Here is a 20,304-nt window from a genome sequence, read left to right as displayed (position 1 = left end):
CTCTGTCTTTCTATGCCCAGACCTTCTGTGCCTGATTGAGCCAGGCCAGTAATTAGTCTAACTCCATATAAAATGTAATCACCATTCTCTGAAGGGGTCAAGCTCACAACGGAGGGGATTCTGCAGTCTAGTTTGCCTAACTTCTCATTTTTTGTGGCCATGTTGAGGTATAGCTCTTTTGGCAATGCAGTTTAATAATTAAAAAATAACCTACTGGAAACTAAAAGTAGCATTTCAAAATTTGCAATGCATATAATTCTATTATGATTGGGACCTCCAAAATAAGTCATGTCATTTATTTATTCATGCACCACATACTCTGTGGTCCTCTGGGAAAAGAAATGTTTAAATTAAGATGTATTATAAGACAGCATCCAGTGTCTTGTGCGCTCAATTATAGCTCACTAGCACGTCGCTTTTACACAGAATACTTGCTCCCTTGTACTCTGGCCTTGATGCTGGGCATTTTTACACAAAATTTGTCCCTCCAGACTCACTCCAATTTTGAAAACCTATTATTATTCTTGCTATCATAATTATTATTATTGTTATTATTATTACATATACTTCTATTTTATTTTTCATTTCTAACCAGTAAGGTCTAGTAACTTGAATGGCAGGGGGAGAAACATCAAAAAGAAACTCGCAGTACATGCAAATATAGATTAAAATCCTCTTTGCTTTATTACAATTTCCACCCTTAGAACATGTACATAATTCATGATGGGGGATAAGGGGTGAATATCAGATGTAGGGCTGGGGACCAACTTTTTAAGAGCGACCTAGTGCTGTGAGAGTAGAAGCTGTTTTTCTAATGACTCAAGAGCATAAGAGAGAAGCTCAAAGAGGCAATGCCAGTTTGATCTATCACCTTCACATCTTTGGAAATGGGGAGAATGAAGGAAAAGTTTACCCTTTAAATTTCCTAAAATGACCACACGGATAATGAACTAAAATGTCAAATATTTGAATCTTGGAAGAAATCTTGCTATTTTGCTTGACACACAAGGTAGTGTTTTAAAAAATACTCAGCAGGTGTATTCACATCCATAACCTTATCTTTCTAAAGGGGAAAAAAAATGCATGGAATTCGGGGGGGGGGGGGGCGGCGGCGCCTGAGTTGCTATTTTACTGCACTTCACCTTGCCCAAGGACAAGATTTGCCTTCAGGGAGCGAGACCTTGACCCAGTCAAAGGGAAATGGCCACTGTGAGAGCAGCCCTTCTTTTTCCTGGACACAAGTGCAAACTTTAATGAATCCTCTCCCTCCACCACACGCCCCAGACGGCGATGGGAAATCTGAGTGCACCTGCTGCATCTCCCTTCATATCACGTTGCTGTTATGAAAAATAGTTTGCTATTTTGGAACCCCCTGGCAGCCAGAGTGAATCGCCGAGGGCCCCAAGCTCGTTTATCTTGTGTCAGAAGCAAAGCCAAATGAACGCCACCTCACCCAGCACCTGAAGAATGGGAAGAAGCTCGGAGAGAGTAAAAATAACCAAGGGCTCAGGGAAATGGTGCCGAGATGAGCGGCCTGTGCAGGTTAAGTAGGGCTTCTCACAACCCACTCGGACTTTTTGGAACACCGCACTTTGAGACAGGAAGAGGAGAGCTTTTCCCACAACGAAGTGAACTTTGTGGGTCCAAGACTGAGGTACAAAGGGCTGCTCCTGCCCCATTTCATCTAGTCCTGGAAAGCTGGGGCTCTGATGACAGGAACCAGAACCCCTGGTGGCATCCAGGCCATTCAACTAGGGATCTGCTTGGCTTGAACGGCAGGGATAGAAACAGAGGAGCGCACTCCAAAGACCAGCCTCAGGCTTCATTCCCTACCCCTCCTTCAGACCACAGAATGGCTGAGGCTGAGATCAGGAGAGTGGATTTGAACTAAAAGGAGTTTTGTTTTGTTTTGTTTATTTTTAAGGCAGAGAGATAAACAGAGAGGGAGAGACAGAGAGACAGGTAGAGAGAAAAAGAGGAGCTAGAGAAGGTATATGGTAGAGACCGAGCCAGTATTAGACTTTCTTTTTTTTTTTAAGATTAAAAAAAATTCTTTTTAATTTTGAGAGAGCATGTGTGCACCAGCAGGGGAGGGGCAGAAAGAGAGAAAGAGAGAGAAAGAAGCCCAAGCAGGCTCCTCACTGTCAATATGGAGCCCAACGCTGGGCTTGATCCCATGAACCGTGAGATCATGACCTGAGCCAAGATCAAGAGTTGGACAATTAACTGCCTGAGCCACCCAGTAATGGACTTTCCAGGACGCATAGGATTAAGCTTGGAGAAGAGGAAGATGAAGGTCTATCAGTAGGGGTGTGTGAGGGAGGGCATAAAAACAAATAGGTAGTTGTAATAATGAGCTTGCTCTGTGCAGACCTGAATAATTCTAGGTGAGATTCTAAAGAATATATTAGATGTGCACATTCTAGGGCTTCGTGCTAGACCTACTGAATCAGAATCTCAGGCAGCCAGGTATCTATGTTTTACATGTTCTCCAGGTATTTTTTTCTGGACACGAAGTTTGAGGTTTAGGCTGAAGACAAAATGTCAAGATTTGCTGACATGGAGAATAGGGTGGCTTGGAGAAGACCCAGGTTCTGCAGACATGAAGCTCAAGCTTGTTGAGTCATGAAGACTGGTATAAATCCTTAGCTCTCTTCCCGCTTCGTGTCCCCACTGTCATCTTGAGGAAGACATTAGGCTAATGAGGAAAATCATTTCACAAAAATTGAAGCACAACTCAAGAACAAAGCAGTGATGCTGCTTTTTTTCCCTTCCAGTCCCAAACTCTATGACATTGGTATGATTGTAGCAAACATGAGAAAATATTTGGAATTTTATACAAATGCTACTGCCCTAAGAGTATAATGGGTCAGCAAATCCACTTCCGACTTGATTAATACGTGATTTTTTTTTAAATTGAGCTCTTTCAAAACAAAAGCAATTTCCCCCCTACCCTGAAGAAAGAACAGTTTCATGAGAATTATGACTGTGATTTCTTTCCGATAATTAAATCATGGAGATTCTTTTAAAAATGGTAAGTTCCAGCACTTAAAGACTATGCTGGCTCAGGGATTGGTATAGAAACTAAACACAACTTTAACCAAAGTTCCTATCAGTCTGGCTAGGTCCATGAAGAACCCACACTTGCCCCTAACCATCTCAAACACTCAAAGTTCTTGTGTTAAGAGACTAGGAAACAATTAAAAAAAAAAAAAAGTTTTTTTAGAAGAATCCTGTGGATCCAGACGCAGGAATTCTTTATCCAGAGGAAAGACTATATTCACATGTCTGGAACAGTAATGACAGACAAATTACTTAGTTTGTTTTAGTTTCCTCACAGGTTAAATTGAAAAAATAAAAGTAACTACCTCTAAGGGTTGTAAAAATGACTTAATTGGAGGCATCTGGGTGAATGAGTTAGTTGAGCATCTGACTCTTGCTTTCGGGTCAGGTCATGATCCCAGGGTCACAGGATTGAGCATCCCATCAGGCTCTGGGCTGAGCACATGTACTGCCTGGGATTCTGTCTCTCTCTCTCTCTCTCTCTCTCTCTCTGCTTTTCTCCCTCTCCCTGCCCCCAAATAAAAAAAAAGACTTAATTAAAATCCTACCCATCTCTCAAGGCCTACCACAAGGCCCATTTTCATTTTCTTTCCAAAATATTCCAGCACACATGCTATTTTTTCTAAACACAAACCACTTTAGAGTAGGGTCATCAAATGTACAGCATACTCCAGGAATTTACTACCATTTGATTGGTGATGATAGGAGAGGTGAAATGCCTTTACTATCTTTGACTGAGGGCCTGAAAAGCTTATTTGACAACTGTTATTGTACACTCACTGCATAGCATGAAACACAGGGTTGTTAATTAGTTCAAAGGAATATAATACAGAAGCCATGTCCTTGGAGAGTTTATATTCTATTGGGAGGCATGTCACAGATTCTTGAAAAGTTAAAGATTGAAATTAAACATGAACACAAGAAATGACACAGAGCCCTCCAGTCTTGCCTCAAGATAGTAGGTGAATCAGGAGCTCAGAGAAAGCAGAGTCCTTCTGACAGTGGGGCGTGTCTCAGAGAAGGAGCAGACTTGAGAATGTTCCCCAGCAGTAAATCAGTTTCCAGAGAGAGGGTATGATAGCTTACCTGGAATTCACAGTAAGAAAACCAAACCAGATCACTGCTAACATCCTTCCCTGAGATTCTATCATCCTCTGGACTAGACTTAAACTGGAGGATCAAATACCAAACTGTAACGGCATGATGCATTTTCCCACAAAATTCAAAAAGATAAACACATTTGGCCCACAGTCTACTTTAACAGACAGATGCTCTGTTTTTCCAGGTTGTGCTGCTGGTTCCTAAAATGCACCACCAGATGGTAAAACCTGAGTCAAATAAGTTATCAGGGTGGAATGTTGTACTGAGACTTCTCATCAACTTAATTCTTAGGGTACAGGCATTTGCCTGATCCTTTTCTGATAATGGACTGACAGTGAGGGAGGAGATTTGTCAAGTACTTACCAGGCACTGGTACTTTTCAAGAAATTTAATTGGCATTATTTTATTTAATCCTTACAACCTTATAAAGTAGGTATTATTATTCTTCTCATCTTGTGGATAACGAAGCTTTGACACTGAGAAATTAAATAATTAATTAATTCTCGGGATTCATGTCTACACCTCTATCTCCAGGGTTTAAACAAACCCCTTTCTCTGTGTTATACTGAATAGGAAGCACTTAAAACTATAATATGAGCATTCTTGAAAATTAACAACTACCAAATCTATTGAAGATGTGTTACCTGTCACACTGTGCCATACACTTTGTATACATGATCTTTGGTTCTCACAACCCTATAAGGTAGGGATCATCCTCATTCTCAATAAATAAGGAACTCAGAGCATAGAGAATTTTAGGGTAGTGAAAATACTCTTCACAATATCCTAATGATGGGTACATATCATGACATGTTATTTATCCAAAATAACAACATACAACATCAATGATGAACCCTATGATAAATTATGGACTTTTTATGATGTATCAGTGCAGGTGCATCGCTGGTAAAAAAAATGTATTCTGATGAGTGATGGCAATTGCGAGGGAGGCTCTGCATGTGTGTGGGCAAGGACTATATAGGAAACCTCTGTACCTTTCTCTCAATTTTGTTGTAAAACTAACACTACTCTAGGAACTCCGTTCAAGAAGTAAATGATCTGTCAGTAAATGCTGCTTTTAAAATTCACAACCCGATGTTTTGGTTCCAAAACCTGATACTCAAGTTCTGACTCTGTATTTACTTTCTGTGGCCTTCAGCCAGGCACCACTCCCTTAATAAACTCCCAGTTTTCCTACTCTTTTTAAAACAAAAGGAGGGATAAATATTCCTACCATATACAAGTCAGTCACTATGAGGATTAAGCTGGAAAATTGAATGTGTCTAACAAAATGCCTAACATGGAATGAGTGCAAAGTAAACACTGTCAAATCATGGAGGTAGAGTTTTGAGAAGGGGCAGCATTTTTGAGGAGAAAAGGCAACACTAGAGAGGAAAGCAGAAATCATAGAGGAATTCATGAACTACCTCTGGTCACTCAGGAACCACAAAACTGCAGCCACAAGTATAGTGACCTTCAGCTTCCTCTATAATTCTGGAGTTATCCAAGAAAAAAAAAAAAAAGGAGTGTACAGGCCCCCCAACACCTTGAAACAGAAACAAAGTCCGACAACAACAACAAATCAGAAATGATGCTGGGTTCATTAACACCAGAATTTAAGAGTGTTCTATAATTTCAGATTCACATTTCAGCATTCTGGTGTCAATCATTTACAATAATTAAGCAGAGAGACAACACTGAGATTATGTAAGCTAGAAATAAATGTGCGTCTTCAGTGAATGACCCAAATCTGTTATAGTCGAAAGGTACTGGAAGGCATTGAGATCTTAAGGCATGAAACCCCTCTTCAGCTTTAAGAAAAATCAAGCCCAAATCAGCAGAAATGGAAAGTTTACCATCTGCTTGTTGGCTTCTGACATGGTTATTTCAGTTCAATTCCAAAAGGAAAGTTGTATCCAATACAATTATTTTTAGAATATCTCAAAATTATCCTTATTGGGGATAAATAAAACAAGGAAAATGTTATTCAGCAAAATTTAGCCCATTAGTTTCAAAGACTGTGTCCTATCTTTCTGCAAGCAATACAATCTGGCAACAATAACAATCCTTGGATTTGAGGACCAAGGACATGCAACAAGGCACTTCAATGTTTCCAAAGGCCCTAACCAGTCATTCCTGTAGAAATGGGATGTATGGGGCATACAGCTAACATAGCCAAAGTACTGGAACAAACTGGAATACGTTGCTTGATGCAGACCTTCAATCCTACTCAGTTGGAGGTGTGGCTGTAAGTCAGTTATGCTTAACAAATTGTAAGTGCTGTTGCAATGGAAGTGTGTGGCTTTTTATAGGCAAGGCAGGTAGCACACTTCAAAATGTCATGTGCACGCTCCAGGCATTCAGGTTACAGGTTCACAGGAGGCCAAAGTGTGACAAGGTCCAGCTCAGAAACCCCTCCCAGTTCTCTTGACAGCATTTTCAACCTATCACCTTGTGCCCAAAGTGAGTGGGATGGTCTCAACCACAGGATACCTATGACTGTTCTTTTCAGGGTTACACAGATGACTTATTTTTAAACAAGCTAATATCCACTTCTAGAAAGTTACCTAAAGAAAGCTGCCTGAGGTGGTTGTTTGCGGAGGGTATTTCTGTGCTATGCTCTATTGGTATGGATCTTCTGGGAATTTTTCGTAGGTGTTCTGTGAATGGATGCTTAGAAAAGTCAGTGCGGCCAACAGTTCTTGGAGACCAACCTATGACTACTCATCTGTCATGGCACTCAGAGCTTCATCTTACATAACAACTGGTTTCCTTAAGGGGGACACATCCATGATAAATTTGTCTCTGATCCTGAAGTACCTGAATTAGTTGAAACCTCCGATTCATCCTTCACTATACTTGGCCTTATATTTCAGATTTGCTTGAAACGTTCTTTTGTACTCAAACTTTTTGTTTTCAGAAGAAATGCAGAGGTATGTACCTATAATTTTATCATCATGCATTTTGATTGCAACTGTTAGACACTGATCGTTATACCAGTGTCTCTTCAGTCATTTGGTAGATTCCTTAGCTGTTCCTGGAGTTCCTACATGTATATAACATGTTGCTACAATCTTTATACTTGAAGAGGTGTAAACTGGCTGGGTATAAACTCCTTGGCTCACTATTTTTGTCCTTGACTATTCCAAATATGCTTCTCCATTGTCTTTAGATAATAAACCATTGCTTTTGGAAAGACTCAGAATATGATTTGTTTTCCTGTCTTGTGAACAATGCAGTATAATGGTCTGGTTGCTCAAAGAAGCTGTTCTTTTTTTGAAGCCAGTTTGGCCACACTGGATTGATTTTCCCAGAAATAATATGTTCCTCTTCAGTGTATGATTTTTATTTACCTTTTATTTCAGGAAAGTTTGCTTGAATTACAGTTTTAATATTAATTCTATTCCATGCTTTGGTTTCTTTTGGCGGGGGGGGACTCCTATTACACATGTATTGGATCTTTACTGCCTATTTTCTGTGTCACTTTCTCTCTAACCTGTTTTTCTTCATTTCTTTTTGATTTAAACATTTTCCCCCTCTTTTCCATCTTCTAGTTCTCTTAAGGGATTTTCTATAGTGGCTATTCATTCTTGTGTCTCTTCTCATTTAGTCTTCATTACTAAAATAGTATTTTATTCTTTTGTTTTAGATTTTTTAATGTTTATTTATTTTTGAGAGAGAGACAAGAGAGAGAAACATAGAGAGAGAGGGAGACACAGAATCCGAAGCAGGCTCCAGGCTCTGAGCTGTCAGCGCAGAGCCTGACATAGGGCTCAAACCCACGAACTGGGAGATCATGACCTGAGCTGAACACATGACCTTAGCTGAACGGTTAAGCTGGACACTTAACCGACTGAGCCATCCAGGCACCCCAACTAATACTTTATTCTAAATAATTGTCTGAGCTTGGATAGATCTTTTACCAACCTTATTTTTATTTTTTCTTCATTTATATCATTTCTAACTTTTTCTAATTCTTTTTTGTGTTGTTCTTTCATAGCTTTTGTTATTTCCTTACATCTACTTTAAAATATTAGTTTATAATTTTCATCTATTTCGTGGGCACACTGCTCTGGTTTCTCTGACTGTCAAGACACGGATGCTGTTCTGGTTTTTGTTTCTTTTCCTTATGATACGTTATACGGGATTTGCCCACAATCACATTAACTGAGATCTTCTGGCTCTGCATCTATTCCCTGCTTTTGCTTTTTTTTCTTAGTTCCTCCTGTCCTTAACCTAACCAGTTTGGATTCTACTCGCAGAAGTTTCTTCTCCCAGGAGAAATCATCTATAAGGACGATTTGGACGGTTGTTATCAGAAGTACCTAGGTCCCAGACTTCTCTGGCAATATCAGCCTTAATCATGAATTCTAGTCTGCTCACCTCGTTTCTGGATTTGGCTGCTCACCTTACATTAGCCTGCTAAGCTTTCCAGTGAGTGTCCATTGTCAGTTTGGGAATTCTTACTCAGTTTATCAGATTACCCCAATTAGCCCCACTCTGCTTCCTCCTTACTATACTGGTTATACTGTTCAATTTTTGGCATTTGTGAAGACACCCTTTCATTTAGTTTTGTTATATATGTTGTACATGGGTTTTGGGTTTTGCTATCCTAGTTACTCAGATTTTTTTTTTCTTTTACAGATGGATATAAAGAGATTAAAAAACTACATCATTGCCACTGCCATCATCCGGATTCCAACCGATACCATTTTAACTACTGTCAAAATATAATTCTGGGGGGTGCCTGGGTGGCTCAGTCAGTTAAACATCTGACTTCGGCTCAGGTCATGATCTCATGGTTCATGAGTTCGAGCCCCCCCCCCCATTATTGGGCTCTGTGCTGACAGCTCAGAGCCTGGAGCCTGCTTCAGATTCGATGTCTGTCTGTCTGTCTGTCTGTCTCTTTCTCTCTCTCTCTCTCTGCCCCTCTCCTGATCACACTCTGTCTTTCTCTCCCCCCAAAATAAATAAACATTAAAATTTTTTTAAAAAGTAATTCTGGGACTACAATACATCAAACAATTAAAAAACAAAAACTACTGACACATACAATTATATGGATTCATCTCAAAAGAGTATGTAAGCAAAATTAGGCAGACATACAAAAAAGTATGCATTACATGATTCCTTTCATATAAAGTTCATGAACATAAAACTAATATATACTGGTAGAAGTTAGACTATGGTTAGTTCTATGGCAAGGATAATTACCAGGAAATTACCAGGAAGGGGCATTTTATCTGGGGGATAAAAATATAACTTGATCTGGGTGGTGTGTGTGTGTGTGTGTGTGTGTGTGTGTGTGTGTGTGTGTATATATATATATGTAATTAACTAGATACTTAAGATTTATACATTTTACCATATATAAACTATACCTCAATATAGAATTAAAAATAAATTTTTTTTAGTCTTCATTTAATTTTGAGAGAGAGAGAGACAGAGTGTGAGCGGGGGAGGAACAGAGAGAGAGGGAGACACAGAATCCGAAGCAGGCTCCAGGCTCTGAGCTGTCAGCACAGAGCCCAGTGCAGGGCTCAAGCTCACGAACGTGAGATCATGACCTGAGCCGAAGTTGGATGCTTAACCGAATTAGCCACCCAGCTGCCCCTAAAAATAAAAGTTTTAAGTAATTGTGATTGCTCACAAAAGAACTTCAAACCATATCCTAGCTTCCTTCAGCTTAGCACTATGCCTGCAATGTAATAGGAAGGCAGTAAATAACTATCAAATGAATAAAATCATGAACCATTCACTGAAGCCGTGAATGACCTCATCTCTCACTACCGTGTGTCAGCATCTGTTCCAAAATCCAGTCTCTCCCTCTCTGACCTCAGCCGTAGCAATCTCTTACTCGACACATCCCCAAAGGCAAGGGAATTAAAAGCAAAAGTGAATTACTGGGACCTTATGAAGATAAAAAGCTTCTGCACAGCAAAGGAAACAACCAACAAAACTAAAAGGCAACCAACGGAATGGGAAAAGATATTTGCAAATGACATATCGGACAAAGGGCTAGTATCTAAAATCTATAAAGAGCTCACCAAACTCCACACCCGAAAAACAAATAACCCAGTGAAGAAATGGGCAGAAAACATGAATAGACACTTCTCTAAAGAAGACATCCAGATGGCCAACAGGCACATGAAAAGATGTTCAGCGTCGCTCCTTATCAGGGAAATACAAATCAAAACCACACTCAGGTATCACCTCACGCCAGTCAGAGTGGCCAAAATGAACAAATCAGGAGACTATAGATGCTGGAGAGGATGTGGAGAAACGGGAACCCTCTTGCACTGTTGGTGGGAATGCAAATTGGTGCAGCCGCTCTGGAAAGCAGTGTGGAGGTTCCTCAGAAAATTAAAAATAGACCTACCCTATGACCCAGCAATAGCACTGCTAGGAATTTATCCAAGGGATACAGGAGTACTGATGCATAGGGGCACTTGTACCCCAATGTTCATAGCAGCACTCTCAACAATAGCCAAATTATGGAAAGAGCCTAAATGTCCATCAACTGATGAATGGATAAAGAAATTGTGGTATATATACACAATGGAATACTATGTGGCAATGAGAAAAAATGAAATATGGCCTTTTGTAGCAACGTGGATGGAACTGGAGAGTGTCATGCTAAGTGAAATAAGCCATACAGAGAAAGACAGATACCACATGGTTTCACTCTTATGTGGATCCTGAGAAACTTAACAGGAACCCATGGGGGAGGGGAAGGAAAAAAAAAAAAGAGGGTAGAGTGGGAGAGAGCCAAAGCATAAGAGACTGTTAAAAACTGAGAACAAACTGAGGGTTGATGGGGGGTGGGAGGGAGGGGAGGGTGGGTGATGGGTATTGAGGAGGGCACCTTTTGGGATGAGCACTGGGTGTTGTATGGAAACCAATTTGTCAATAAATTTCATATATATAAAAAAAAAAAATCCAGTCTCTCCATTTCTTATTAGAGGACTTGTTGATGACTGCAGAAGGCCATAGTCATTTCTTTTGTTCGATTTAATTTAGAGTATTTGCATCGTGTATCTACTAAGTTTTAGGTATTGCTTTGGGCACCAAGGAGTAGAAAATCATGAATAAAACCATTCTTAACCTCCAAGTTCTCACAACAGAGTCCAGTTTTTTTTTTTTAATTTTTTTTTCAACGTTTATTTATTTTGAGACAGAGAGAGACAGAGCATGAACAGGGGAGGGGCAGAGAGAGAGGGAAACACAGAATCGGAAACAGGCTCCAGGCTCTGAGCCATCAGCCCAGAGCCCGACGCGGGGCTCGAACTCACGGACCGCGAGATCGTGACCTGGCTGAAGTCAGACGCTTAACCGACTGCGCCACCCAGGCGCCCCCAGAGTCCAGTTTTTTAAATAGCACTCTATAAATTTCAAATGGGAAGATACTCTTCTACTACATTAGAAAAAGTTGCAAACTAAACAATGGATTTCAAGATCATTGTTTCCAAAAGATATTGATCAATGTACAGCTACTAAAAAAATTCTCCAGCAAAATAGTAGGCATCATTAGGAAGGAAATGCTGAGCAGGAACAAGAATTTCGGTATCAGTAGTGCTAGTTGGATGCCGGTGACAAAAAAATCACAACACTGGGAGGGGGACATTTGCTCCAATTCTCTGACAAACTCAGCATCCCAAAGACTAGCAACTTTGGAAACAACAGGAGACAGAACCACAGACATGGTGTTCTCATGATGACCACCTTTAGCAGTGGCTGCAGTATCAGCCACGCCTCTTCCAGTATATCCCCATTCCTGGCCCAATTAAACCAGCAACACCAGAAGGGAGAACAGTACATGTAGTTCTCACGAGTGTAGATTCAGAACAAATACATAAAATGAAATTCTTCTTCATACAGACAGGAGTCAACATAGGAGCTTACTGAATCAAGATGAGATATTAGCTGAGATGATAACCTATAGATTGATATTTGAACAATATATAATGATGCCATATGAAAGGTTGTTTAGTTTCTATTCCTACACTTATGATGTCAGCACTGACAGTCCTGAAGCTGTTGGAGCACATTTTGAGCTGGGTAGAATATATGTCTGACCCTAGATCCCATGTCTTATGATCAGTTAATATTCCATGGGTGATGTGAGACAGGAAATCTTATGAGAATAGAACAGGGTGTCTTAATATCATCCCTCCTCCTATCAAGTCCCAGAGCCTCTTCTAAAAGGCCAAATGAACATCTATCACATCCCACTATTCTCCTTGAACATTAAAATCTTCAATATGCGGATGTCAGATGAAGCACATGTGCCAAAGTTAGAGGTGTCTTTGGTGACTTTTTTCCTGAATCAAGGGGGCAAAGTCACTTGGGGAAATGAGCTGACAGATCAACAAGGTTCTAAATCATTCTTTTGTTGTTGTTGTTGTTGTTGAAGTATAGTTGACATACAATATCCTATTCATTTCAGGTGTACATCACAGTCATTCCTAAGTCAGTACTGCAATTAATTTACTATCACAAACCACCAAAATATTTATAGCTATTTTTTCCAAAGCTTAATGCATATATAAAGTAGTTTTTACAAATAGCAATTAAATACATCACTGATGTTAATTATAATAATTTGCATTAATAGAGAGGAAGTAATTTGAGATTTCCTAACCAAAGATCACAGACTGCTGACTACGTTCTATACTCTAGGTTCAAAGTATCACTTCAACGTGCCCCATGAGGGTGAAGTGGCTGATAGGAGTTGTACAGTTTATGACTGATTAACTTGGCTAGTTACCAAACTTCTAAGAAGATCAATTTCAATGATGTGAGCTCCACTTGAGCCATTTAGAACTTCTCTGCCTAGACAAAAAGAGAAGAGACCTATATTCTAATCTTGATTCTCCCATTTTCCAGCTGTGATGAGTCTGGACAACATACCTGACCTCGCACCTGTATCCATAAGATGGGGATAATAAGAATTCTTTTAACTTCTGATAGATTCTTTTGATGTCTACTTCTAACTCTATAGAACCCTTTGATTCCAACATAGTGACCCTCAAAAATAGGATCAGCCATTTTGAAAATGTGGCTACAAGAGATGCTGGGGGAGCTTAGTACAAATACTTGCCTTCACTGTGAAAGATTTAAAAGCCATCTTCCTGCACAGAGACGGCATTCTGGGATGGAAGGAATAGTTCTTTCCTAATTGAAACAATGGAGTTAATTAGTGAGAAAAAAAATGCAATTCCCCAAATTAGGTTCTGGCAAAGACATTTTGATTCAGGATTGCCAAGAAATCCTTAATGGTCACAGAAAGGCTGTTTCTACACTAGCAAAGCAAAATGTACCTTGGCAAAAGCTCCATAGACTAGTGACAATGGAGGTATTTTCTCAAAACATCAGGCCACACATTGGAGTGTTAAAAAAAAGTTACTAAAAAACTTTTTGCTCATATATTTCACTTTATCACAGAAATAATCTCTGTATTATCACCCCAAAAAAGTTATTCATGCTATGTAAGCAATCATTATACCATATTAAGGTTATTGGTACAATTTCACCAAATACTCTTCTTGAAAAACAAAAGTACAATGTTGCTGGCCTTGGTTTACAAATATGTATCATCTTAGGGGAATGAGGACAGAAGTGTGTGATTCTTAACAGCTATTGGTGGTAGCAATCGTGCTCAAGGAGAAGTTCATAGAAAGACTATGGCAACCTTAATAATTAACACAAAATAATCTTAGAGTATGTGTGGGCAGTGTGTAAAACTTGAGAGAGATACAAGGGAGAAGTACCCACCTTCTAAAGAAGTGACCATCTATATAAGGAGACAATATCAATACACAATGAGCATCATAAAACAGTATGTAAGTATTAGTTCATGACATACAAATTATGAGTCAAAGATTCTGCAGTATTTTCCTAAGTAGGAGCCTGTTTTTATTTTCTTCAAGGCTTACAATTATCTACAAGGAAAGGAAGAAGAAAGAGCTACAACAGAATCTCTTACAATCAAATATGCAAGGCTTTGAGCACAGATTTTGTAAACTCCTGCCATGGGAGCCTATAAAACAGCATGAGGAAGAAGGGAAAAGACTGTGGAAAGGGGGGAGGGAGTTAGAAGTAGAATCACGTGAGGCTCATCTATCTTGTGTCCTGCCCGAGTCTTACTCATGGGGCCAGAAGGTCCAGGAAAGGCGCTCTGCTTCCAGGGACTATGCCCAGCCAGAAGAGGTGCCCAGGCAGGACTGCAGGCTGCGTGACTAGAGGAGAGATCAAGGAAAGAAACCAAGGAGGAGAGCCAGAGAAGTGAGGCCAAGTAAGACTCAAATTCAAGGGACTGGGTCATGAGGCAAAAAGCTGGTAAGATCAGAACAGGAGGCGCTGAAGGCAAGGTGAATCAGGCATTTAGTTCAAAACTGATATCCCAATCGATGTTGGTACAAGGAAGCCTATCCTCATCTAGTGCCCGCTTTGCAGCCTCAGGGCACATGTAACAATTCTAAGAATAGAGGAGCACTGAACAACCACAAGAAGAAAGTCTGCAAAAAAGCAGGCAGCATAAAATATCTTAAAAACAAAATCACAGAAGATGCAACCAGGTTTATTTAATAAGACATTTTGGAATAAACATCTTTTCACTACCCAGCTGATCTTTTCCTAGCCCCTTTTTAGACTTCTTCGTTGTTATCTGGATTGACATTACTTTCACCATAACTTATTTTCCCAACCTACTTTCTCTCCATGCAGACATGTGTATGGAAAACCATATGAACTCTTTTCCAACAATGTCGTTGAGGTTAAAGGATATCCAAATACACTGTACTACCTGGGCCAGATAGAGTCAGGGGATACCTAGCACTGCTTTGCCTTATGAGGTGGACTTCTATCCTCTGGGCTCACTATTGTCTCATTCTACCATTTTTGTGTAAAATTACTTCATTTCATTTGTGTATTTTTTTTGTATATTCTCTGTAAATGATTAAACAAGGGACCAGTTTCTGGTTTCCTAGTTCCAGCCATCAGGGAATATCTGATGTAATCTAAATTACCTACTTAACTCTATCACACCTTCATTTTATACCTAAAAACCAGACTGTGATGTAGGGTACAGAATAATGGCCAAGGACAAAATCTAGAGCATAGATCGGGAAGTGGACAGCTCATCACACCCAACTTGGAGCTATATGTCTTTTTGGAGTAGATTTTATAGAATTTCTAGCACTTGCATAAAAATCATCAAATATGTCAAAAATGATTCAATCTGACAGATTCAGTGTCAGTTATTAAGGTTAATGTTGAACATAACTTCATCATAAAGTAAAATCACATTTGTTTCATTTGCTTAATGTCTAGGCTCTTCAATTTAACATACACTGAATATCTACTATGTATCAGGCTCTGCTACACACGGGGACCATAAATATGAATAAGACGTTGTTCCCATTCCCAAAGCACTCGAAGTCTTGCAGAGGGAGATAGACCCATAAACCCGTAACTAAAATACAGTGTAAAATTATTACTGTGGAATATATATATATATATATGTACATATATGTACATATAAGGAATCCACTTTTAAATTCTATTGGTATTGCATAAAAGAAAGGAAAGAAAACCATAAGGAAGGTAAAAAATATCTGTTCTTATTAAATTATTTCATCATCTTATCTGTAGACTTAATCATTTCTATTTATTTAATGAGCCTAAAAATCTTTACATACTATATTATTCTAAGCATGACACTTTATAATAAGTTACCCTGTTCCAAGATCACAGCAGCCGTCTCAGGTAGGTAGAAGATTATGCCCACTTTACAGATGAGAGTACAAACAGGAAAGGTGAACTGGAGTTTGGAAATCAAAGAAAATCAATTTGAAACCATTATTGAAATATGGCTAACTCTGCCTAATTCACCCCATTCTGAGTTTCCCTGGAAAAGAATGGTAAGGAGAAAAACAAAACCCTGTGAGTCCACGCTCTATGAGCTGTGAGAACATGACCTCCCTCCGCCATGATAGACCATCAGACCAATCTCACCCAGCCTGACTTCTGTTAAATGCTCCCTGCCACCCCAGGTTTTAAATTATTTAAATAATTAACAGGCTCTATAGATGTAATGCTGTGAATGGCCTTGTGATCTGGGAAGACAGTTACACCTTTGGAGATCTTTAGCAAATAAACTGAAAACTCGGCTGTGTGAATTTTCTCTCTGCCATAATTAGCAGCAGATGGACGACTTTTATGGAGCCACCTGTCAGCAGGAAGACTCTCCTTACAGTTTCTAGTTTCTAGAAGGAGCAGGATTAAAATAGACCAGTGCCGTTTGCTTCAAGTACTCTTAAGGGTCCCAGATGTAATCGGATCTGCCAGAGACTGACAGGATTCAAGAGGCAGCCACTCCTCGTGGTGCTGGCTCACCTGTGAGGCATGAGGCAAGAATAAGACAGAACATTATTTCTCAGCAAGTTTGGGCAGCCAATCATTTCCGAAAACTTGGAGAGCAAGCCAGGAGCCAGCCTGTGCTGAAACGTTCCATTTTACTAACCTTTTTATCCAATTTGGAAATACAAATAGAGCTCTCAGGGTGTAATTAGCAGCAATGACTCTTAATACCTGCTTTCCAAATTTGACCTTAATGGACATTCATTAAAATGGGCTCTGACTTCATAGCCGCGTTAGCAGAAAATGGAAAAGTCCATCTATCACTGTCAGTTCCCATTTTCTGCGTAATCATTCCTGGAAGAAAGAGGCCTGCAAGTGTGCAGAGGGGTGGTGGATGTAGCTGCAGAGGAATTGCAAAGAGCTTCGCCAAGAGCTGGCTCTTGAGTTTCCCTAAAGATCATGGTGCCTCAAAGAGGCGTGGCCCAGAGCATTAGCCTGAGGTAGGGGACCTGGGTGCTAGTTTCTGCTCCATCTTGGCTTTGCCATGTGAGCTGAGGGGAGTCACTGCAGAAGCATAAGACTGTGCTTTTACCACATCTATTATTTCTTTAAAAAAGGATAATAATGCCACACCTGCTGCATGGGTTTTATGAGGATCAACTGGAATCACGTATGTAAAAATGCCTTGAAAAGCATAAATTGCTATGTAATTGCACAGATAGTTCTTTTTAAAAAAAAGAATGACAGTGTCAGTGACAAACGGTACAAGCTATAAAACAATCACAGGTTTGGATAAGTCCACTCTGGTGGGAGGATGCACTGATTCTATATTGCAGCATAGATTTGGGGTGGTTTCCTTGTACCAGACTGCAGTGAAGAAGGCATTTTCCCTGAGACAGATGAGGGGTTAGGCAAAGTGGTCCTGGCTGAAGTCTTCAGGGGTCTGATGGGACAGGTGTGCTCTTCCTGAGAGTACAGGTTAGAGGAGACACCAGACCTGGGCACCTGAACGCCAAGTGGTAACTAGGTGACTGAAGGAAGGAGAAGAGCACTGGGCCAGGAGTCAACAGATGGGTGGACCCCCACAGCTCTGGCCGTCACTCACTGCCATTTTCCCAGCATATGACTCTATGACTTCCCGATGTCAACTGAAATCAACAGAAGTTGCTTTGTGGGTCAGGGACATAGCTAAGGGCAGGAGGGAAATTGAGGAAGTTGAGGGTAAGTTGGTTCGTATTTTAAACAGGCCCCAGTAGAGGATCTTTGAGGCAGATACTGACATGCAGCCTCATAGGGACTCACTTCTCCAGCCCCCAAACCTGCTAACTCCTTGTGTCAATAAAGATTTAAGGTCCACAAGGACAAAAAGGAGTCTGAGAGAGGTAAATGTTGGATAAATTAAAGAGAAAACAATTCTACACAATGGGTGGTCAAGTGAAGCAGCTAGAATATTGAAGAGTAGGTCCAGCATCTAAATTCACCTAAAAAAAATCTCCAGGGTGGATATTTCATACAATTTAATTTGGATAATTGAAGAGCCATCTGTTCTAAGCCATGCTGCCTGAACCTTATCTGATGTAGATTTGTTAGAAGCTTCTGACCCCTCTACAGCCTCTCCAAACTCAGTTTGGGCCTCATTCACTGAGCACTCTTTATATATCAGGCCCTGTACCTAGTGTTTTCATGAACCTCGTTGACTTTAATCTTCTTAGGGAAATCATAAGGAAAGTATTTATGGCTCCAGTTTTACATGGAGGAAACTGGAGCTCAAACAAGCTAAGTAACTTAACCAGAAAAAAAATTCAGAATTTAGACCTAGCTACCCAGGGTTGCAATCCAATTCTTTTTCCATCACTGCAGAGGTGATTCCAGCAAAACCTGGTTTTCCCTTCTAAATGGCCAATTTTACAGCAAAGCCATTTCTTACATTTACTGAAATGCCATGGTTTTTGTCAGTCACTTGGTCATTATACATATTTCAATGTAGCTTTCTATTGTGTAAAGGCAACATTATTTGTAAATATCTTGGTCATCTGATGCTCCACTGATCATCACTGCATCCCCAGGGCTTAGCAGGAAAAGGAAAACACCTAAGTGTTCGACAAATGAAAGAATGATAAGAAACTAGGACTACAAGGTTGTCCAGGCACCTGGTGTGGCACCCAAGTGTGAGGCTGAGAAGAACCAGGATGCAGGTACATTCTTATAGCCGGCCACCTGCAAGGCCCTCGGGAGGTATGCCAAAGCTGTGCTTTGAGCTTCTGGGCCCTCTGAGCCAGGTCAGAGGAAAACAGAAACCATCACATTGCCAGGACACAGCTGAACTCATGCACAGCCCCTGGTTTGCCTCACGTCAGTTCTTGGGAATATTCCTTCCCAACTCCTTATGATGGAGTCCGTGTCCTTAACTGACAGCATTTTTGTCCCTGGTATAAAAATAGCTGAACTTGACATACTGTGCTCATTTGAGTTTAATGACAACTTCAGTGTACAAAAGAGTAGTGCCAAGTCCAGGCTCCAACATCTTTGTTTATATAATGGCAGCATCTGATGTCCAGAATCCCGTCCCTGAACTGATTACATTTGTTGTTGTGGAAGAAAAGGACGTGCATTTACTGAACACCGACCATGGGTCAAAAGTTTTGCATGCATTCTCTCATGTAATCCTGTGAGGAGACATTATTATCCTCATCTTAAAGATGAGGAAACAGAGACCTGGAAGGGTTATATAGCTTGACCAAGATCACTTGTCAGTGAGTGGTGAATGTGGGATTTAAATCCAGCTTGAACACCACAGCGGAGGTTTCTTCTGAATTCCAAGATGCCTCCATGGTTCAGATACCAAAAGAGAACCCAAATGTGTTGAGAAGGGATTGGGGAAGGCTGAGCTGAGGAAGAACAGGAGGAAAAACAGGTTCCCATAGATCGTGGAGATAATTTCAGAACGAGTTGCTGTGCAGAATGGTCTGGTTTCTGTGCTAACAATGGTGTCATTCTGGGAAGGCCATACCACCCCCAAACTTAGTTTACTTACTAAGGGACGTGGCAGAGATGGTGTTTAGACTTCTTCTACTTCTCTCCCTCCCCCCACTATGGGGTAGCATACCCCTTTTTTTCAAGATGGGGAAGTAGATGAGGAGCTTCAATGTCTGTAGTGCTTATAGCTAAGTTGATGTTTCCAAAGAAAAGTATAAAGGCTTCTTTTCTTCATGTCTGGCTGGCCCCTACCCCATTTCCTACCTCTGAACCTGCAACCTGTTCTGATAAGTGAAGGGGAGTCAAGGCACCAAGGCTTGTGCTGGGCAGATTGCTTATATGATGGCTTCAGAGTCTCAGGTAGGGTCTATGGTGAGATGCCATCACCTTATCCTAAAGTATTCTGTATGCTCCCATGGCACACCACTTCACCATCCCTTCCCTTTTCATCTACTGCAAGGCTAATCTGTTTTCCTGAAGTAAGGGAAGGCAGGAGTTTGCCCCTATTTAGAAGATGTCACCTCTGAGCTTTCTTGTTTCCTGCTACTTAGAGAGTCATGGACGAAATTTTCATCATCTTATCCAGACTTTGAAATGACACTGCATCATATGTGCCACTATGGTTTTGGCCAACTCAGATCTCTGTGTTGGAAATCTGCTCAGCCTCCAAAACACACACACACACACACACACACACACACACACAAAGATAAGGTGTGTCGACAAGCTTGAAAAGCTGGATGGCTACTTTCCTCCAAACACATCTGAAGGAAATTGAGATGAAGTGTAACCTTGTCACTTGGC

The sequence above is a fragment of the Lynx canadensis genome, chromosome B3, assembly GCF_007474595.2.
Source record: "Lynx canadensis isolate LIC74 chromosome B3, mLynCan4.pri.v2, whole genome shotgun sequence".
Classification (NCBI taxonomy): Eukaryota; Metazoa; Chordata; class Mammalia; order Carnivora; family Felidae; genus Lynx; species Lynx canadensis.
The sequence above is the reverse complement of the archived record's forward strand: the minus strand, read 5'-3'. Positions refer to the sequence as shown.